Genomic DNA, 22,540 nt, shown 5'->3' on the forward strand with positions numbered 1-22,540 from the left:
CAACATTAAAACAAAATTTTTATGGTGCTCACAGTGGCCTGATTCCATCCATCATGTTCCTGTAACAGTGCAAATTTAAATCACTGAGGGTTTTGCCTAGAAAGGAAGTTTAGACCTGAGGCAGAAGAAACCTGGGATCAGAGTCCAGCTACAGAAAAGGCTTTTAAGCAGAGATCTACTAGAGAGTAGCCACATGCAGCACCTGAAATACTTGTTTATTGTGTTGGGGAGTAGAAAAACCAATCCGTAACTCCAACTTGTTTAAGAGAGATTTAATTAGAACTAATACAAATGCATCTTTCCTACATGGTTGATCTAATCAACAGTGGCAGGTTTAATTACAAGCCTATTTAAGGTGAACATATTGCATTACCGTGGAAAAGATGCATTATTTTACATTGTAGGTGTACCTCCTACTTCTCTATCTGTCACACAGGCAGTGCCTTTAATAGCTGTTAATGTAATGTCTCTTTTTCCAAGCTCCATTTTTTTTTGAAGTTTTTAAGCAGAATTCAATGGAATCCAGCCCAAATCTAATAATTGCAATTTATTTTTTTTTTCCTTGCTGTTTAGTTTTCGCCACAAAGAAAATGACAGGTCTAATATGAGGCTCCTGAAATGTAGTTACATCTAAGCTTCAGCGCTCCAGAGCACATAAAATAAATATATGATCAATGAAATGAAACATGACAAAATGTTTCATACTGATGTTATTTTTCTTTTCAAAACGTCTTTTATGGTTAATGCCCTCAGTCACTTTTTCCATACATTTTCTTTTTTTGTAATATATAGCTTTCCTAGTTCTGATTTCAAGTTCAGGGTGCCTGGGGAGAATTGGAAGATTTCTTCAAACCAAGACTGTTCCTTCAGCCTTTCACATGAGAAAATTGTTAGGCGCATTAAAGTATTCCTGACTATGTTGCATTCCTTTGTTCAGAGTGAGTTTTGGGAACACATCCTTTTCTCATTATATTTCCATAAAATATATTTGATCTATTCTATTCTTAGAATACCTCTGATGTGGTCTGTGAATGGAGCACAGTATAAAAATATTTCTTTCTCTTTTTTTTTTTTTAATACAAGACAAAATGTTTCCATTTCTTAGACACATAAAAAGTCACTGTATAGCACTCCACGAAAGTAAAACTTTACAGAGAGTGTTGGTGCAACTCGGCACAGACCTCAACAGCATCCAGTTGTAACTTGGAGCCTCATCAAATCCACAGTGACAGAGGGAGAAAGAGGGAGAGGAACAGGGAAAAAAAAGAAGAGAAATAGAGAAGGAATGAGACCTGGATAGCACTACTGGGAAGCAAGTTTATATTTAGAAGCACAGAAAGATGTTAACCATGTGCCTGCTAGAAAAAAACAAATCTATTCTAATAGTGGTTGACAATAAAACCACCTTTGGAAAAAGTCTTAAACTTTCAGAGCACAACCCAGGATATTCCCAAATGTAGGCAGATGTTTGAAATGGTCCCTCAGACAGAGCACTGCAACAATTTAGGAGTTTTTTTCCCCCTTTCACTTCCCTATCTGCTGATTGTTTTCTCCTTCAGGACCTTGAGAAAAACGGAGTAGCAACCGCTGAGCTTTTCTGCAGCTCAGGCTTGGCTTGGCTATTTATTGCTACACCCATAAAATTATGGTTTTGATCAATCCCTTCCAGGTCCCTTTTATCCTCTGAAGCTTTCCATTCATCCAAGGCGCTCTGCTCCAATCTGACACGTCGGGAACACGAGGACAGGAACAGGTCTGGATTCACCCTGGTGGGGTGGGGAGTGCAGTGCCCCTGGTTCTCCCTGCAGGAATGTCATCTGATGGGAGCTGGGAGCCTGCAGCAGCCCAGCTGCGTTGGGTACTGACCACAAATGACTTAATCCTCAGCATAAACAAGGCCTAACCTTCAAACTCATCTGCTGATTCCCTCGCAGCTTCCTACTCACAGTTCACAGGAGATGACTCCTCCTGGTTCCCACGGCTGGAGAGTCAGGATCAAAGGCTTGAAGAAAAAAAGAATATAAGGCTTTTTCTGGGTTTATTTTTTTCTTTTTTTCTGTTAACTCAGGTTGGAAAAGTCTTTGCTTCAATCTGCTGAGGTGTTTAAAAAGAAATAGCCATATAAAATTTTAAGCAGTAACAGGCTCGTGTAGGTACAAGGCAGGAGTGACTGCACGGGATGCAGTGTGTGCCTCTAATTATCCTCAAAAATTCATATATTTATTACTGGTTGTTCAAGAGACAAACTGGCACTCTCTCTATTTGAGTAGCCATGGGAAGCAAGTAAATTAGGAGGGCATGATATGTTGTTATTTTTTTAAATTCTTATCAGAACTGAAAAATATTAGAGAAAAACTATGTAAAAAAAAATGTAAAATCAGTTAACAATTTTTTTCTTAATTACTATATTTCACTTTAGAGGAGTGAAATATGGTTTATGATCTCAAAATCAGACTGGTGGTGTCTGCCTGAAAGCCTTCTGTGCATCAGAAGCACAAAACATCTGCTTGGTCCTGCACAAACGGCTGAGCCTGGAAATGTGGGAATTATTCACGTAGGTGTGTTGGCAGGGCTGTGTCATCTACCCCATAATGCACCTGGTTGCTATCACTTTTACTTTAAAGAGCACTAAAACTCAGCTAATAAAATTTAAAAAGAAAATCATATAAAGTGACATATAAGCAGGTTTCACATGAGAATAAAAAAGCTGTGGCGTGTTCTTCAACACGTGAAGTGTACATTTGCTTTTATCAGGCTTTTCCCAATTAAAATAATGCAAAACATTCACTACCTAAAAAAAAATATTTAAAAAACCCCTCAAACCAAACTTACCCATGTTAATAAGTAATGCATGTATAGCAGGATCATTCTGGCACAGGAAGATTTTCTCCCCTCTATGAAATTTTTTTGGGTAACATTCGACATCACGCTGTTCACAGATTTCCTCACATAAAGGGAATTATTTGAAGGCAAGTTTTTTTCTGCAAGGAACTCTCCATTTCCAGCAGTCATTTTAATTGCCATGTGTCACTTCCCTGCCCTCAGCACCCTTGGCTCTCCTGTTGCCATCCCAAAGGCCTCAGCAATGCCCATCCCAGGAGGTCCCAGCACAGCAGGCAGAGCCACGTGCCAGGAAGGTGGTCTGTGCCATACTGGTAGGGGACACTATTTCTTATCACTGAGAGTGGTTCTGTGAGAACTGCTGATGCTGACAGGAACCAAGAGTACCTGAGCACAAACCTTCTAGCTGAACTACTCCAGGAGAGTGATGCGACGCAACCTGAATGATTTTAATTAATTAAAGGCATGATGAATTATCACATAAGCCTGTTTTGTGTGAACTTCCCTTGTCACTGTGAGCCAGAATTTTCAGCACTGAGAATCACAGAACGTGTGGAGTTGGAAGAACCCCATCAAAGTCCACTTTCTCCACTAAAGAGGCTTGTGAGCTCCTGTCCTCCCTACAAGAAGCTGGAAAATCTGTGTGTGATGGACACCATCTCCCTGTTGTCTGTCAGCTTCACAGCCATGCCCCCAGTCACCTTTGCTCACCATCAGCCCTTCCCAAAGCTCTCAATTCTCCAGGTGCCCCTTCACAATACCTGCCCACACGAGAGGATGCAATGCCAACACCAAGTAAGAGCATCCCAATGCGTTTTTAGGGGTGAGGCTTTCCCCACTTCAAAGGGAGAGCAACTCTCCACCAGAGTTGATCCAGAATTAAAATAAAAGAAGGAATCATATGCTTCTTCCCCTAAAGTACAGGGACTTTGGAGTGGCTGGGATCAGGACAGCTCTAGCATCTCACATGTGCTGCACATCTACTGATGTGCAAGGTACAGGCCAGTGACAGAGCGAGCACTTTGCTTATTGACATTTCTTCCTATCAGCTCAGCCATCTACAGGATCAATCCCTTAATTTGCAACATCTTTTAAGCATGTCAGAGATCAGAAATGAGCCATATCTTGGTTGTTAATAAGTTTCTATATAAATCACTGCCTGATTAAAAACAAAACATAGTATCCTCCAGTAATGATCAAATTCTACAGTATAGCAATGTTAATGACCCTTTACTGCGGAACACTGGAATATTTTTATAATAAAGGTTATGACTTGCATTGTATTTATTGTGAGCAGGGGTTTTATATTCTAAAAAAATCAATATTTTAATATGTAACACCTAAATATATGACCTTCCTACGGCTACATTTCAAAGGCAATGTGTGTGTTCCATTTAACTTTTTTCTTACCAAAAAAAAATAAAAAGAGATCTCTCTCTCCAGAAAGTTGTAAATATCCTAGAAAGCCTGTTAATCATGAAATCCTGCAAACTGAAATTTGTTTGGGGTGAGGGGAATCTGATTTGCAGCAAACTGCCTTTGTCGTGGCAGCGCACCAGCGTGTCATGCCTGGTTACATGTGTCTTGTCGGGTTAAAATGATGGTCCTGACATACCCAGGCTCGCTGCCCCATCTCCATTATGTGTCAGGCTGCCCATTTGAGGAGCATTAGATTTTAATTTCCTCACTCCTGGTGTTGCGTGGGTTTGCCAACCAGTGAGCACGACTGATGTCCTCTTCTGTCACTGGTCCCAGCAGAGACGGCCCAGCAAGGCTCCTGCACCCACCAGGACTCCAAACACACTTAAATCATCCATGGCAGTGGTCCAAGCAGGGAGGAGAGGTTGTACAATAAACAGCTGTGTCAGCTGAACACCACAGTGTGGCTTGGTTGCTCCTTTCCCAGAGCCTTCCCTGAAAGCTCTGATCCTCAAACAACAACCAATGTTTATGGTTAACACCTGTATTGAATTGGTGGTGTGCAAAACTTCATGGTTAACTAGAATTGTAGATTAATTGAGCAAATGTGGGCTTTGGTCCCACTGAAAGCAACCTAGGGATCATTGTTCTAGGATTATTGTTCTACAACACGGCTCTCATACTGCTCTCAGACACACATCAGTCGCCACTACTAAAATGTGCTTCTGTTAAATTCCTGTAAATTCATCCAAATATTCTGCCTCTCTTCCTCTGAAATCCTGTTATAATCAGCCCAGTACACAGGGCTGACTTCAGGACAACCAAGCATCGTTAGTAAACAGATGATTCCTTACAAGGGCATTTTGAATTTCTTTTCCTTCTTACAAACCAGTCACAACTCTCACCAAAAGGCTGAAGACTTAAGTGTGTATTTTGGCAAAATGGTAACATTTTCCTCTTTATTCTGGACATAAAATTGATAAAAACCATAGCGTCAAGTTTTTATAGGGCTACCCTGATAACATAAGTGTCAAACAAACATTTATGCATTAGAGGCAGAATATTTTAGTTTCCCTTAAACCAGAGGCCTGTAGAAAAATGCTTTGTGATAGGTACAACTTCCACAAACACCCAATCCTTGCCTTATTCTATATGTGCCCTCTCCATACATTTGGCAGCCAAAAATGGAAGTTTCCTCGAGTAAGGTGTTTTAGAGAACATCTCACATAAAGCTGCAAAGCCCTCAGAAGAAGCAGCAATTATTTAATATTCTCAATTTTTGCACCAAAACTACCTCCCCTCTGGGAAAGGGACCCTAGACCTTGGAAATTTACATTATACATTATTTATAGAAGCACAAAAGAAAAGCAAACATGTTCATTAAGTGAAGACTTTTGTACAGCTGACTTTGCAAGTATGATCCATGTTTGGATCTTGAGCTGACATACTTCAAACCTGACAGAAACCAATTTTATAAAAGCAAAAAGTAACAAAGCAATGAATAATTAAGCTATCAAGCATAGCTACATCACAAGTCAATGTTTCTCCAGCAGCAGCAATTGATGTACACTGTATTATCTCATAGACTTGAAAAAAGTAACAGATATTAGTTGTTGCTGGAAAATTCTAACAGCACACCCTGATTTTTTCAAGCTGACATAAGTAGTGACACATATATGACAGGTGATCATAAAGGTACTTGAGCAGTTAAAAAATGAGTAAGCCTGAAAATGTCACCCAATGATAGGAGTCATGCTGGGCTACACTTGGTAATTTAAATTCTAAATTTTTTCTTATTACAAGCCTCCATATTTCTGCAAAGCTGTCCCCTATCCCCATTTTCAACTGTGCTTCAAATAGCTGGGCAGTTTCTGACATGTGAAAACCCTAACTTGGGTTTTTTTGAACTGTGGCAGAAGTTTTCTGAAGAAAATCTGAAAGGCAAATTTTTTCGTCTGAATCTAAACATGTTTTTATTTTAATTGAAATTGACTGCTTTACGTCTTGCAGCATTCCAAAAAATAATAAACATCTGAGACTTGCTGCCTCTTTAGCTGGACAGGTTTCCCACAGCTGAATCCTTTGATGATACTCTTTGGGTTTCTATTTTAGGAAGTCATCCCTTTCTGCTTTTCTCTGGAGGAAAACTCTTTGGCTGTCCTGCCAATCTTCCTCTTGACCTCTCTGTCCTGTGTACTTGGCCCTCCCTTCTCTTTTCCAAAGTCCTCTCTCTCTCTCTCCTTCCACACTACTAGACCTTTGACATTTCCAGTGACTACAATTGCCCTTAAATTGCTGGAAAACCTCTTCTTCTGCCTTGACTACCAAAGTGTTTAATCTCCTCGTCCTCCTTCTTCATTTTCCCTGGCATATTTCCCCAATTTTCAGTGCAAGTGTACTTCCAAGACCACACCACGTATTTGCACCAGTGTAACAGCCAATATCGATACACCTGGATGTATTAACTGCAGGAACCACACAGAGCAGCAGAAATCTGTTATTCTGACACTGAAGTTACACTTAAACACCAAACCTAGTTACACATCAAAAGGAAATTATTTTTCAAGCGCTACAATTTTAAATCAATCTCGAATTTCCAAACCAAAGTATTATGTTAAAGAACACACAGAAATGTACTAGAGATCACCTTTTTTTCCTGTACAGGTCTGCTTAGTAAACACCTCTTTACCATGAGTGCCATAAAAATGGAAATATGGTTAGACCAGCTGTTTTGCTGTGTCTTGTGTGAACTCCATTATTTGTTGCAATGGTTGTAAGAAAGCAAGAAAAACCCTCTTGTAAGCACACACACTGACATTTTCTGCATGAGAACTACAACTCTGACTAAAGATTTTTTTTATCAGACTCCTCCAAGCCTTCTGTCAGACCAGGAAGAACTTTCCATGCCTAAAGATGAAGGGAGAGTGCTCGTTTTGGCCTTGGTCAAAGACCTTATTTATAGACACACATTATTCTCTCCCAGCATTATATCTCTGTCTGCTCCAGTCAGATTAATATCTAAACATGACAACATTGTCATTCAAATGCTTCAGGCTTGATTACCATAGTTCTCACAGTCACAGTAGGAAGCCACTGACTTTAAAAGAATTACAAATCTTTCAGAGCACAGCAAAACGAGAAGCAGAGGAGGCCTCCAAGCCCATCATCCTCACACACAGCCCTCCTCCCATTAAATATCATGCCAGATACTTCATTCCCTTTTGAGTTTTCAAAACCCTCAGAGGGACAGAGCAGCTCTGCGAGCTCCCTCACTCAGCATGAACACACTTGCACTCGAGAATTGCCTTCAAATAGGAACACAACCAGGAATCAAACTTGTGGAGACAGATTAAGTGGCTCAGGCAACAAAGAGACTCACTCCTAAAAATATAGCAATGATTAGAATACCAGCATTTCTAAAAGCCACTAATAAATCTTGCTTTATTGACCTACAGCAGGCTCACAAAAATAACACCAATAAATAGACAGCTCTAGAAACCCCTTTTCATAGACTGGGGCAAAAAAGTATAAATGCACTCTTTGCAAAATTTTGAAACAAGTAAAAACAAAAACAATTGTGAGGCTAGCAAAAACACTATAAAATATTCTGTTTGCATGATGTACACTCTCCTTAATATCAGGATATCATGTTGGGCTTAGAACATTTCAGCTTAGAACAAGTCAGCTTTCAACCACAGATGTGTCAAGTCTTAAAACTTCTGGTTTTGAGGGCCTTCAAGCCATCCCTGTCCCAGTTCTTACCTGGCAAAGGTACTGATCCTAACATTCATGTTCACATTTTATACACTGAAGTAGAACAGCTTTCAATTTAGGGACTAAAACACCCTCCAGCTGAAGAAAATTCTCACATTACAGTATGTTAAGAAGAATCTACTTCAATTGTGGTCAGTTGTCATGGAGAAAGAAGGAGGGGGGAGGAAAAAAGTATATTCCCATGTGAAAACCTCTCTCAGTTAGGAAAAAGGAAGGAAAAAAAAAAAGGAAAGCACAAACAAAACCTCAACTCCCCTCCTTCCTGTGCTTGACGCTTTATGCAAAGTAGGTGAATCTGGAATGAGAGATCATTTAAAAAATACTCATTATGCTATTTATGTACAGAAATGTGGTTGTGTAAAAGTATAACAGGAATGCATTCACAATTGGTTTAAGTAATTTTCTCTTGGCAAACCACCATAAAAAACGGGCGTCATGGCGCCACCAGAATCCTAAATTGTGGTGGAGAATCATCAGTACACATGGCATTAATCTCTGTCTCCTTGCAGGAGACACCCTTGCCTGCATTGTTGGCCTGTCTCTTAAATCTAAGACGTTGTAACTTGAGTTTAAAATGACACTATAAATAAGATACACTCTCCTTCCCCACCAAAAAAAAAAATTTACCCACTTTATTAAAAAGACACATATTTTAGACAGTTTATTCCTGTTGAAGCTTTTTGTTGCCAAAGAACACGGAAAGCACAATACTAATGGGTTAATAATAGATCATGAAATCCTCAGCATTCACATTGGACATGATTCAGACTACTGAGAGACTTTTTAAATATATACAAATAATTAGTTAACCCATTGGTATTACATTCCTGCTACTTTGGATTGATCACAAGACTGTAGGGATCTCATTATACCATCCCAGTTTATTTTCCCCAGTGACTGAGAACGCTTAGCTGTCTTTTAATATCTTACTATTAATCGCTTACTAAGTTCTCAAATCTTTTTCCCTCTTCCAAATTTAGGCAGAGTTTTGTTAATAGAGCAATTTAAAATATCACCATTCTCCCTGCAAATTTCTCCATGGCATGTAAACATTGTTAAAATGTTCTACCAGATGAAATTCATGTCTTTTAAAGGAAACTGTGTCTCTATTTTGGTGGAGAAAAAAACAGAAAAAAAAAGAAAAAGACTGATAGTTTGGGAACACCCACTCAAGATAAAATAAGGATTCTGGAAGATTTCCTGTGGGGGTTAATGGAGGCCAGGCCAATGGTATCTGACCTTGAAGTCCCTAGATGAAGCTTCGTGTTTCTCCTCAAATTATTTCTGTTGAGGTTTTTTTTTAAGGTTTCTTCATTATGTAAAGCTTAGTTTGTCAACCCTGATATGGTGAGAGTCCAAAAAATGTCACCGATAAGTGCCACCTTTCTATGCTCTTACTAAAAAAACCAAGGAACTCAATACGGAAATATTTTTAGTTGATTTTCTTGTATACTTAGCACAGCATTGCCAGAAACATGCTAACACAAATCAGAGATAGTACAGCAGCACAGCATTAGCATTTTGAATAATTAGCAGAAATAGGTATTTTAAATGAAACTTACCCCCAATGACACACGTTTAATTCAGATTGTGAGCCACAGTGTGCTTTTCCCCACAAGTTACACAGCTATTTTACTGTCTTAAAAAGCCATTATTTTAGGTACCTCAGAAAAAAAAAGTGGAGGAAAAGTGTTAAAGATCCATACAGAGGGTTTCTGCAAATGAATATGATGTATTCCAGAAACAACATGCACTCACACAGACACTCAATAAGAAAGGGACTGTTTACTCAGTTTATAGCTTGAAAACCACTAGGGACTGTGTTCCAGTATGGGAAATTTTAGTACAGTGCATTGTTAATACAAAATAAAAAGCAAGCCTGGGAAGTTAGGATTATAATTTTTTTGAAAATGCTTGTTTGGAGCATTAAAAAAAATATTGCCTTCTGATGTCAAAGTACGAACAAATACTTTTTTAGATGAATAAAATCTGTAATCAGTTAGATAAGTGCAATATGCCTTTTTTTTTGGCATTTAATCAAACAATGAAATCACATACACATTTCCTGACACAAAAGACAAATGATGTAATAATCTGAAGGAGTTTCTCTATCTCCTTGGAACTTTGCATACTTGACTTGTTTTCCATATTTTGTGACTTTAAATGGTGGGAAAATTATATTAAAATGCTTGTAGCAGTTCCTCTAAACTAGCATCCTTTTTGTTTTATTGTATTTAATATAAAAGCAGCAATTATTTGATTTCAAAGTTATGAAAATATGTACCTTATGAGAAAACAAGCAATTTAAGCTTTAATTGGTGTCATTTTTCACAGAACTGGCAAGATTCTTGCATCCCTGGCATGTTGTTTTCTATAAAACTGCAGAGCTGCTTTCAATGAATGTTTTACGAATGTATAAGTTGTTACATGAAGGTATGTAAGTGGATGCCTGGAAATATAAGATTTCTGGGGGGATTTATTCACAAAAGATGCATTTCATTTCATAGTGTATATACTGTAATTTTTCCTTAATATTCCTAATGTGCTTTGGTTCCCATTAAGCATTTCTTCCATTCTTGCATGGGAAGGAAAGGGAGGTATGCAAGAGGGATATTTTGCACAGGAGAAATAGAAATAAAGATGGGGCAAACAATGTGGGAGGGAAACCTGCCTTGAAAAAATTATTTTATGTACATTTTTTGTGTAAAATGAGGCAGCAAGACCAGTTGGGTTTTGGTCTGAGTGGAGGGTTTTTTGTCTTTAATGAAAGATTCAATTTCTAATTTAAATTTATAATACTCATGCCTTTATCCACGTGAATAATCATGATTTTGTTTCTTAATTTATTTAATATTGTACCAATGTGATATAAACTAGAGCCCTCTGACACTCATTCCTGCACCAGAAGAGATAATCCCAATTAAAGACCTTGGACTCTGTGTAGCATTCAAACACTGGAAGGGGCTCTCCAGGGAGATGGTGGAGGATTCCCCACCCCTGAAGGCATCCAAGGAACAACCGGATGTGGCACTCCGTGCTCTGGTCTGGGTGACAAGGTGGGGATTAGTCACAGGTTGGGTTCAATGGTTTTGGAAATCTTTTCCAGCCTAAATGATTCTGTAATTCTCTATACAAATATCCAACTCCTCACCAATCACGGACTGCAAAAACCAACACACCCAAAGCGTTGCAATGGCCCGGCCTCAAGATGGAAACTCCTAAAATTTAAAGATAACCACAAACCTGAGAGACGACCATAATTTTTGTCAGCTTCAGAGCCTTACAGAGGAGCAAGAGCCTTGTGGATGCCGTATCCTACTGTGCCACAGATCTTCAGCACTCTCTGAGAAACTCACAGGACCAAGGCAGAAAGGGGCCTCACCTCCAGCAAGACAGCAGCCTGATGTTGCCCTGATTTTTAAAAGAGTTTTCTTTTATAGTTCTTTTGAAAGTTTTAAAGTTCTTTTAAAAGTTTTCTATACCTTCTGATGTTTACATATTTCTATTGGAGTTCTCACGTGCTGTTCATGTAAATAATGATTGGTTTGCATTCTTCTTTTTGGGAGGAGAGAATTGATGGGCTGTTGGTTTGACCAGTGTGGTTGGAGAGGTGGCAATTTCATCCTCCAGTCCACTGTCACTTTTTTAATTCTATATATTTTGAGGTCAAAAATAAAATTGTCTCTTTTTCTCTTTTGAACTTACCAAGCTTCTGTGTACTCATTTCATGTCCAATAGTGTCATCCCACAGAGTCACAGAATCGTTTGGACTGCAAAAGACCTCTTAGGTCATCGAGACCAACCTGGCACTGCCAGTTTTACCCTGGTGGGTTGGTCCAGGGATCCGTGTTGGAGGAGGAGCAAGGTGGTGTCAGTAAGGGTGTGGAGGAATGGAATGGTGGTGGACCCATCACAAGGAGCAGCCCTGTCCCAGTGTCCTGGTGGGACCATCCTTCCCTTCACACAAAGAGAGAGGCCACCACTCCACACACACACGCGACACGAGGACTTTGGTGCTTTGCAGACTCTTAGACATGACATCACCCAAAAAGATTTCAAGAATAGATCTTTCACCCTGTACTTGGCCCAAACTGGTGAATTAATTCACTCACATACCCAGGGATTTACTTCTCCCAGAAGAACTGCATTCCACTAAAATCCCACCATTGCCACTGGTTTTGGAGCCTGCCCTGTGAGTCGGCCATGCATGAGGTGATGTCTCAAAGAGGGAGAGCACAGGACTTTTCTCTGCCTTGAAAATCAGGAACACCATGAGCTTGAGCTCCCCACAAGCTCCTGTGTGGGGAGTATCAACACGTCTCAGCCTCCAGCAGGAGGGCACGTTGGTGCTGAGCACTTAATTAAAGGTTCACAGCCATTTAATCCCTCATTTCTCAGTTTGAGATTTTACGAGGCAGACACCGATGCCTTTGGCTCACAAATGTTTCCATTCAGCCTTGTGTTTACTGGAACCAGTAGTGGGTACCTGTAAAACACCCAAAAACAGTGACAGGCTCTGCAGCCTCTCTTCTCCCCATCTCCCTCCTCACACACTCCCCTCTTACATCAAAACACCAACTACTGTGCCTCTCTATCTGCCTGTGACCATTCCTTCTTTACACTTCAACATTTTAATTAAAAAGCAATAAAACACTTTAATTTGAGGTTTGTACATAAAAATACAAGTAAAAATGGCCTGAACACTGGGCAAATACTATTGAAATCTGAGCTAAAAGGCAGTTAGAGTAACTTTAACCACCTGAGAAATGCAATAATCACCCTGAAATGCACAGCCTGGCGTGTTTTATTGCCATTATAAACTGCAATTTATACATTAAAATAAGGAAAACAGTCAGACCCATCCATTTATGAGCTATAATAAATATGGTTATGACATCACTGACAACCAGTCACAACCTTCCAAACACATCCAGAGCTCTAAAGCAATTTCACTATTACCTTTAAAATCTGTTTTCTATCAGCACATGTGTATTTCTTGAGTGTGCACGTAGCCACGGGCCTGACTCAGCAGCCCTGTCCTCATGGATGCAAAGGTCTCCTGTACTCTTCAAGCTCTTCACTCTCTCCTTCACATCCCTTGCACCCATCCAATCCCCTGCTACATTTACATCCTCAGTGCTCCCCATGGAGAAGAGGCAAACCAGAATGATCTGGCTACTTAGAATCATTCCTAATTTTCTTTCTGTAGTTCTCAAACCACCACTTTAACAGCATTTGGGTGAAATGCTGTAAATGGGGAAAACTCTAAAATGACCATTACAACTCTCATCAAGACATTTTCTTTGAGAAACAAGTGCTTCTCAGCTCCTTACATCGAATGCCTGCACCCAGAAGAGTTTTTCTTTGCATGCAGCCTTGAACCCAGCTGCTCAATCACTTTTCTTAGATTCCTCCTTCAAACACTATCCCAACTTTTGTTCTTTCCACTGTTGCAACTTTCCTGGGGGAGGAGAGCTTCTAAAAAGGATAAATTGTACCTCAGGGAACAGCTCTTCTCTAAGAACAAGTTAACAGGATAAGCCTATAATAGAAATATAAATCAACTCCAGAACTTTTTTTTTTTTTTTGGTCTTTTGGAGAGGTTTGTTTTTTTGTTTTTGTTTTTTTTTTTTTTATCTCAGAACCAGCAGTGCAACAGTTCCCTTCTCTACTTCTCATCTCCTTTCCTGGTGAAACCTCTCCTGGTGCCTCTGCCTTCCAGCTGCCCATGCATGTGTCACATGCACTGCTCCTCCGTGGGGTTCAAAGACCTTTCACTCCAAAACCCAGACTGATAATCTGGAGCTAAATTGGAGATGATAAGCCATGGTAGCATTTCCATGGGCCTGATCCAGCTGTGGCTGGACAACAGCTGAAGGCACCAAGATCAGAAGGGGCTCTCTGAGCCAGGAGGAGATGGGAGTGAGGAGCAGCCACTGGTTTGGTGCCACACTGTGTGACAGGCTGGAGCAGCACAGTCACCTTCACAGGGAGAAGCTAAACACCAGGTGAGGGGAGGAAGAGGCACACATCGTGCTAGAAAAGACCTAGCCTTTGATATGCTTGGCTAAACACAAACTCTTGGGAGATATCATGGTTCTGGCCCTCTGGCCCTGTTATTTCATGTTTTATCCCTCCTGCTCGAGGGATCTCATTGCCCTTCTGTTCCTCTCTCTGCAGCCCAGAGGTGGTCACTTCTAATCTCCCCAATTTTTCCCTTAAATCAGCCCAAATTTCTTGCAGAATTATTCCTGATTTTCACTCTTCTCACAGGGAAATCATCTAACCAGGGGATTTTCAAATCCTCCACCTTACCTTGCAGAGCACCAAATTCAGCCCTTGGTGGAGAGTCTTCTTGCACAAAACACAAGCAAATGAAGACTGGCCAGGCAATTATTTTAAAAAGACATTTCAAGTACCTTGTGGCCAGAGTAGGTAGGTCAGGATGTGTGGAATGCAATAGGAGAGCAGTGGTCAAGAGAGATGAAGCCTTTTCACAGGCCTTCACAGAAATTCTCTCCAAACACACGCTGGTTATTTTCACAAGGAAGTATCTCAATATCCAGCAAGACTCAAGAAATTAGTCTTTTCAATGGCCTATTAAATTAGATGAAAAGGATACTTATTTTCACCACTTTGAGGAATTAAAAACTAAATTTTTTTTTTTTTCATGGTTCTAGAAACCATGGAAAACTGGCAACTAAGGCAAGCAATTTTCAGGCAACTTATTCTATACTGCCCATAGAACACTGATTAATACCTGAAATGCAAGAACCAAATCTAAAAGTTTGGTTTGAAACCTTTGTTGGAGACTTAGAAGAAAAGCACAGATGTCTTCAACTTAACTCAGTATTTTAAAATAAGCCAGTAGAGAGTGAAATGCAGATCCAACATGCTTCATACTTAGAACATATTACATTATTCTAACTACAAAGGAAATTTTAAAAAATATAACAGATGAGGTCACACTTCAGATGAAGTTACCTAAAAATAAATTTTTTTTTCAACCTACCAGTAACCAGAGATGATAAGAAAAGTTGTCTTCAGCACTGAAGTAAGTTTCACCTTTTCACTAGGTTCATTGAAATATCTTAACCAAAGCAGATGATACAACTCTTGTCTCTGTGACCTCACCTGCCAGCCAAGGCAGGACACGGTCTCTGTTGTCAATATTTATAATTTTACATTACCTCGACCATCATTGGCAGATGTGCATTTAATTCCACTTATGTTTTGCTTTCTATGTATGAAGACACCATCCATGTCTTCACCTGCTTGTCCTTCTTTCAGCTACAATGGTTTCTGCACATCCACGTCTCTTCTCCAGCACCACCACACACTGCATTGGGTCAGGAAAATCCCATGAAAGAGCAAGGAAGCCTTCAGCCTGAAGTGGCAGGACTGCAGTTGTGTAAGAAAAACAATTTTCCTCACCACTGAGGAGATTTGGGGCAGGCCCATCAGGAGGGTTTCAGTGAAACAATGATGTTCATGTTTGAAATCAGGGTTTATTCTGAAGAACTCGTAGATTTGGTTGATGTGGTGCTGTTGGGGGGAAAGGAGAAAGAAGCAAGTTAGAAATAATCAGTATAAGTGGTTGATGGTAAAATAGCACTGGGAAGATGCTGAGAGGAAAATAAATAAAGCAAAGCTTTTTTTCCAGCCCTCATCATGCAGCAAAACAAGAATATAATGCATTTCTTTAATGTAAGGAAGTTAATATCTCTCCTTATATGCATAGCAGAACAAAGGCAGGTAGAACACCAAGCAGGGAAAAACTCTTTTAGTCTGGCATAACTCATGATGAAATACCCACAGAGACCCATCCCCACCAAAGCTTCTCAGCCTGGTTTGTGCAATCCCCATTTTCCTAGTGAAAAGTCTGAATAGTTTGAATTTTAAGAAAAATTGTCACAGAAATTCAAAAGGTTAAGAAAGATGATGAGAATAGGTGTGCACAGGTGTCTCTCAAATAGATATATGTTCTTCCAGGACAAAAGTTTATCACTTGGAAATTTAATCAATTTAATGGGCTTTTTTAGCATCAGCATGTACAAATTTTTCACTGACACAGAATAATTTTTCTCCCTTTCATCAGAAAATCATTTCTTAGTTGGAAGAATAATTCCTCAGTGCTCCTTATTAATATCTTTAATAATTTAAAATGTTTACCAGTTTACTGTATCCTAGATATCTAATTATTTGCAGACTTTCACTTACACATTGCTAATGGGACAAACATCTTCTGGCCTCATTTGTTTTTTTAATTTGGGAGAAGTATCGAGTTACAGCAAATGCAGTGTGCAATCAAAAATTCAGAATATTTGACCTTTTCATGGTAACCAACAAATAAGCAGAGATTCCTGTTTCCCAACATGCTGAGGACACTGTTCCTCTCAATATTTGATAAATTATTTGTTATCTGAAATTAATTTTCTATTAATGTAATGCTCCTGTTCTTTGATTACATGAGCTAAACTACAGAATCAGGTGGCTACTTTGAATAATTTGTTCTTGCTTTGCTTTGCTGTGAGGGATAGTGGAAATACTTTTGTTAGTGGGAATGGCAGGCTGAGAGAGAGTGGAAATCAGACCAGGGGAATGAAAAAGATTTAAAACATTTTCTAAAGGACAAGAGCAAGGATTGTGTGTAGCTCAGTACTTGAATCAACAGGTTACTACGTCCAGCCTTTATCTCAGTGACCAGGGCAATAAAACAGTAAAATCAAAATGTATTTGTAACACAGAACTCAATCTTTCAAGACCTCTAGTGAAAAATCAATCTGTGCAATTCCAAACCAAGCTTTAACCCTGCAAAGACATATTTTTATGTTTAGCTGTACCCAAACTGAGCAGCGCCATTTTCATCAATAGGATTCATCATGGGACTACTTAGAGACATTAACACTAATTAAACACAAGCATAAAACTCTTTGCAGGATTGAGACCTAAACGACTTCAATTTCCACTAAAAAATTATTTTCATCTTGTAATTAAAGCAAATTTTTGCTACTGGCATAGTATCTGATCTCCACTTAAATCTAGGGACACAAAACTCTGTTAGCACAAGTGGCTTTTGGAAAGCCAATAAGAGCAGTGAAAATCTCTGCATCTCAATTTCTGAGTCAAATTTGGTTTCTGAATTCAAATTTTTACTTCTATGTCATTCTTCATTATTACCATGATTTCACTATGGGCTAGTCTGTGACTTTTATTTTCTTTATTTCTTATGGCCTATTCCTATAGACCTTCCTTTAAAGGAAAAGATATCCACAAGATGTTAATGAGTACAGGCATTGTGCCTTTTCTGAGGTCAAAATCCCATTCCTCCCAAAGTTGAAAAGTGAATGTTGGACTCATGATCAGCATTTTGTGGTTTAAAATCCAAGAATCACTTAGCCAGCTATTTCCCCAGTACTGTCAACCACAGCAGAGAATCACATCTTAGGACTGAGGCAGTTATGCTATTAACAACATAAATGTGGGTTTGGGGTGGGTTTCTTGTGGGGGTGGAGGGAGAAAGAGCAGTCCCCTTACTAAAAACATACCAAGGGCTTAATAGCAAAGCTCATCTGACATTTTAAGTTGTTATTATAAAAAAACATTGTTAATTTTCCTTTTTTGTTTTTTTTTTCTCAGAATAAATGCACTTTTAACTTCTCATAGGCCACTTCCAACTATACTTTTCTAAAATGACACCAGCAAAAAAAGGCCAAAATCTTAGTGTGTCTGCTCAATAAAATATTACTATTTATATTGAGCAAACATTTAGGGAGGTCATCCTGCCCCTCTGCTCCACCCTGGTGAGTCCAGCTGCTGATGTGCCCAGCACAGGAAGGACATGCTGGAGCTACTGGAGTGAGTCTAGAGGAGATCTCCTCACACAGGAGACCTGAGAGTATTGGGAATGTTCACCCTGGAGAAGGGAATCCTCAGTGTGACCTAATTCCAGCCTTTCAGAACCAGGAGGGAACCTACAGAAAAGATGGAGAGAAACTATTTGCAGGAGCCTGGAGCAACAGGACAAGGGGGAATGGCTCCAAACTGAAGGAGAAAGGGTTTAGACCAGATATTGGGGGAAAAAAAATATTGTGAGGATGGTGAGACCCAGGCACAGGGTGCTGAGAGAAGCTGTGGCTGCCCCATTCCTGGCAGTGTCCAAGGCCAGGTTGGACAGGGCTTGGAGCATCCTGGGATAGTGGAAGGTGTCCCTGCCCATGGGGAACATTGCAGGGGTTGCAATGACAAAATTTAGAGTCCATTCCAACCCAAACCATGCTATGACTCTGTGAAGTCCAACCACACCCATGGGTGTTGGGGTGATCTTGGGGTCTGGAGTGGGATGGGGAGCCCAGAGGAGCAGCAGAGCTCCAGGAGTGACAGCGTGGGCTGGAACCCCTCTGCCAAAACTGCCCCACCACAGAGACAGGGAGCTGTGCACGAGCTATTTCTGCACCCTGATTTAAGTTGTTATTTATACCCCCAAGGCCCTATTTTGAGTATTTTGAGCTCTATTTTTAGATTTTTGAACAATCTTGTGACTCTATGGCACATGTGATCCGGGAATATCAGGAAATATAACATTAACCAAAATATTCCTTCAAAGAGGGTTTTTTTAGCTTCCTTTCTAGAGCTGGATAGAAAATGATCACAGGACTTCACCTCCCATACCATCCCACAGCACACCCCCCCCACCAGCTCAGGGCTCTGAAGCCTTGAGACAGCCCTAAAATTATGAGATTTGCTCAAAAATACCTTTTTTTTAATCAACAGTAATTGAGAGAGTGGGAATGTTTGCTTGTTCTTTGCTATGAATATGCCTCATATATTTCTTTAAATCTCTCCATATGGGCAATCCACCAAGAGAAATAATTTTTTATATCTTAAAAATGAAAAAAAAAGCTGAAAATTTCATGCCACTGAGATTTGAAGAGGAGGAGCATTGCTGTACTTACTCAAGCTGACAAATTCATCTTTTTCCTGAGAATGCCTGTAAAGAAGGAAATTTTAGCAAGACCTTTTAGCATAGGAACAGGAAAAGGGACAAGGACTGCCCATAATGTGTGGGTTTTAATTTTCTAGGGCGGAATCACAAATGAAATTTCTTCAGTAATAAATTTTATAGCACACCACTCAATTGCCTCTTCTGTGACTAATATTTCTGTATCAGACTCAAACTTCCCAGTACTACTATGGCATCAAACCATAGTGCCTGATTTGCATTTCCAAAAAGGAAATTGTTTTCCAAAAGACGCGTGTGGCAGCAAGAGACTCCGAACAGCATTCTCATAGTAACACGCAGTAGCACATTTCAAGCCAACTAAATTTACTGAACACTCCTCTATGTTTTCAGCATGTTTCAGATAATTTTTAAGAGCCCAGAAAGTGAGCAGCAGGCATGGGTGATTTATTGAAAATGTAGTCCTTTAAATCTCTCCAGTTTAGAGACAAGGATGTCCTGCAGGGCAGCATCAAATCCTCTCCACAATTCTAGGCAAACGAGGTCAGTCAATCTTTCCTTATCCACAACACTCTAACCCTATCACATCAGGCACTATTTATCTGTAGTGAATCCATGTTGGCTGTCACAAATCACCTCATTTTCTGCATGGTTTCCAGGAGGATCCCCTCCATCATCTCGCTGAGCACCTTCCGTTTTCCCCCTTTTTAAAAATGAAGGTTCTGTTTCACCTTTGCAGTCAGCGGGATCTTTGCTGGACTGCCACATACACGATGGACAGAGGCCCAACAAGTCCATCCCTCAGGACACACATAAATGTGTCTCCTCAGGTTCCATGACTTGTGCAGCTTCCTGTTCTTTAGATGATCCTACACCTGATCTTATACAGCAGGTGGTTATCTGTCCTCCCAGCCCCTGCCTTTGCCTTCTGCACTTTGGGTGGTGTGACTGGAGCACACCACAGTGAAAAAAAATGTCCTGGATTAGGTCAGCCTTCTCCAGATTTCCCATTTCCTCATGGAGAGGCCCTGCATGTTTTCTAGCCCTCTTTTATCTCCCTCTTAAAATATTGGGAAGCCAACAAAAAAATAGAAGTGTCAACCTGCAAATCCTTGCAGGTGCCTGTCTCCACCTGGGGCTGAGCGTGTCACAGATGAGCTCTGACACACAGAGCTCATTGCTGTCCCCACCTGCTCGTGAATCACAGCCCATGTGCTCTGCTGGCAGCACATTTGGTGGCAACAGAAGACACCACAAGGTAGAAACTTCATTCCCTGCTTTTGTCCAGGAGCCCTGCTCCCGGTCTGATCATCACAGCCTAGATGTCCTCGTGTAGTGAGGCAAAGCTATCTTAAAATCTATTTATATGCTCATAAAATAAACATAAAATGATGATAAAACTGAGAAATAAAGCTCCCAAGTAATGGCCATATGCTCCCCAGACACCCAGGTATTGCTGTAGATTTGACAGTGAGACAGAACCTTATGGAGAGTGTGCTTGGTCAATTCATGTAAGAATTGGTCACCTTTGATCACTCTGGTTTTTTTTGCCAAAAATAAGATCAAGCAGAAGATATGTTCATATCACACACTGCTAAAATGCTTATTAGTGAAGTTTTCCCAGCTGTGAACCTCTATAATTTTTCAGCACTTTAACAAGCCACCTAAAATTAGATAAAATATCATAAAAATCTATAGCTGCTCCTATGAATGGATGCACACTTTCTCACATAAGGGCTTCAAAATAAAACATCCTTTTCAAACTGAGTACATATATTTTCCTTTTTTTTTACCTAAAGATAACCTTCTTTAGTCATGATATGAACATGATGACTGTCAAGCAGAAAGCTGAGGAGAACAACAGTATTATGTTTGCAAAGGAAGTTATTTTTGGAAGATATTTTTCACTTAGGGAAGGAAAAAAAATCCAAACGAAGTAAACAATTTAGTTCATAATCATCAACACAGAGACACTTTGCACAGACATTTCCTTTCATAGGTCACTACATTCATTGGATTAGAATTAGTTAAAAGACTGAAAATAGTAAATGACAAAAACTACTGGAAGTAGTAGCCCATGAAGGAAAACAGCCTGCTGAGGTGAAAATTTGATCACATTATGCTGAACCTACTCCTACCTGTCCTGTGATTCAGGATATGTACAGCTTGCTATAATGAAACATAAGATCTACTAAAGATTTCAGCAGTGTGGAATTAATTCAGCTTGTGGAATTCCTACCAAAAATCAGACAAAAAGGGAATTATTCTCAGATCAAAGTGGTGGTTTTTTGTTGTTTTTTTTTTTTTAAATCATCCTCTGCACAGCTTTAACACTAACTAATACAGTGTAATGCATCAATACACCATAGCAAATTTTCTCTGCTTTAAATATCACCCTCATTCATACTGTGATTCAATTTAAGAATCATTCAAAGATAAATCTAAATAAATAACAAGCTGGCTTTCAGGCAAACAAATGAATTTGCATTGTTTTATATTCATCATAAATATTTCACCTAATTACTGAGGTACTATGTTCAGAAATACAAAACAACATTATAAATTTATTAGCACTGTCCCTGCTGATTTTACAGAAGTTCTGTGGAATGCAAGAGCCAAAAGTAGAAACAGGCTCAAGAGCATAACCAAAAGAGCAGAGGCTGCATTCAAATGCTAAACTGGATTGACACCCTCTGCTTTGCTCTGCATATTTCCCCCAACTAAAGCTTCCTGTCTTGAATCAGGTGTTATCCTATTTATTCTCAAAACCCAAGGTCAACGAAAGCCTTTTCCTTCTGTTGACTTTCGAAAGCTAAACATCTGAATCAGGCTGCTTCGAGTATTATCTCAAAAACTATCACAGGAGTTATTTTTCCCCTCATTGTAAAATTGTGAAAACGTAAAAGGATGTAACAGCGTTTTTCAAAGGTTTAGGGAGGTCAGCTGCGTGGAGAGAAAATAAGAAGTACTGCTTAAACATAAAAGGTAAAGCACACAGCATTTATCCTCAAAATTATTTGAATTGTTTTAATGGCTCTAAAGGCTATGAAAAATGTTTTTAAAATGTAAATATGTGGGTCTTTTAGAAGAAGTTATCCTTCTTTGTAAACCACAGTATCACTGGTGATTTATAATTTTCAGAAAATCTTAATCCCACAGGAAACATATAAGAGTTCCTCTTTATTTTTAACCTAATGCTGTATCTAACATGGAATGCAGTTTTTATTATTGGCAAAAAGGCTATTATTTTTATTTGCTTACAATAAATTAAGAAAAAAAATCTGAAAGAGCACAAGTACGAAAACATTTTAAAAACAGATTACTCTTTTCCCTTTACCTTTGAAACAACTTCAGATGTAAATAAAATTGTGGTTATCACATTTCCCTAGGGATTAAGTATTCTTACTGTTCAAATGTCATTAATTACCCTTAATGCCGTTATGAACTATTTGGAGATTATCATTATTAAACTGTTAGAGTATTTCTTAATTCCTCACCAGAAAGCCACAGAGTGACTCTCTGAGCCTATCCTCCCCCTCTTTTGTT

At 39.4% G+C, this 22,540-nt stretch overlaps 1 long non-coding RNA gene across 14 annotated transcripts in view; it reads right to left on the reverse strand.

The window, feature by feature from the left end:
• LOC146766865 (uncharacterized) overlaps positions 1–22,540 on the reverse strand; it is a 42,534-nt gene that overhangs the window by 4,326 nt on the left and 15,668 nt on the right. For 3 of the 14 annotated variants that reach the window (XR_014956449.1, XR_014956448.1, XR_014956447.1), the window contains exon 1: positions 1–22,540. This exon is cut by the window's right edge and continues 15,668 nt beyond it. This is a non-coding gene — a long non-coding RNA (uncharacterized LOC146766865). The other 11 variants (XR_014956453.1, XR_014956444.1, XR_014956454.1 and 8 more) reach the window with 11 other exon arrangements.

This window comes from Lonchura striata, chromosome 7, assembly GCF_050655825.1.
Source record: "Lonchura striata isolate lonStrDom1 chromosome 7, ASM5065582v1, whole genome shotgun sequence".
Taxonomy (NCBI): Eukaryota; Metazoa; Chordata; class Aves; order Passeriformes; family Estrildidae; genus Lonchura; species Lonchura striata.